General features: G+C 39.7%; 1 protein-coding gene across 1 annotated transcript in view; it reads left to right on the top strand.

The window, feature by feature from the left end:
- Positions 1-424: 424 nt before the first annotated feature.
- The window catches only part of pacs2 (phosphofurin acidic cluster sorting protein 2), a 61,905-nt gene continuing 61,861 nt past the window's right edge, over positions 425-468 (top strand). Inside the window, exon 1 of the mRNA XM_048270912.1 lies at positions 425-468. This exon is cut by the window's right edge and continues 379 nt beyond it. The gene's annotated coding sequence lies outside the window, so the exon portion shown is untranslated.

Genomic DNA, 468 nt, shown 5'->3' with positions numbered 1-468 from the left:
AATGAACGAAGTATAGGGCCTAGGCACATGACACTCATCCAGTGCTGCTCCATACAAGTCTAATTAGCCAAAAAAGTTATAGGCTATTCAATTGGATGAAAATATTGAAACTATTATTTCTTCTTTGATAATGGAAAGCAGCAGTCATATCTGGAAGATAGGCCTAATTACAGGTAGAATATACTGCTTGCTCAAATCTCCAGATGTGACAGACGTTTACTTGAATCGAATTGTTTGATAACAGAGGTTATTTAAAATGTCCACAAATATGTATTGACAACATGTGTTAATAGCGTAGCAAAATAGCAAAAATGCCAAACTACGACAGTATTACAACCTAAAATGCTGTCTTTTCTTCGCTAAATTCGAACTGTGCCCGTTTTGGACTCGGGCCAGATGCAGTCCAGTGTGCCCAGCGGTGAGTGAGTTCGAGACCACATCGGACACTCAGGACAAGCTATGACGTGA

The sequence above is a fragment of the Alosa alosa genome, chromosome 19, assembly GCF_017589495.1.
Source record: "Alosa alosa isolate M-15738 ecotype Scorff River chromosome 19, AALO_Geno_1.1, whole genome shotgun sequence".
NCBI lineage: Eukaryota > Metazoa > Chordata > Actinopteri > Clupeiformes > Clupeidae > Alosa > Alosa alosa.
The sequence above is the reverse complement of the archived record's forward strand: the minus strand, read 5'-3'. Positions and strand labels throughout refer to the sequence as shown.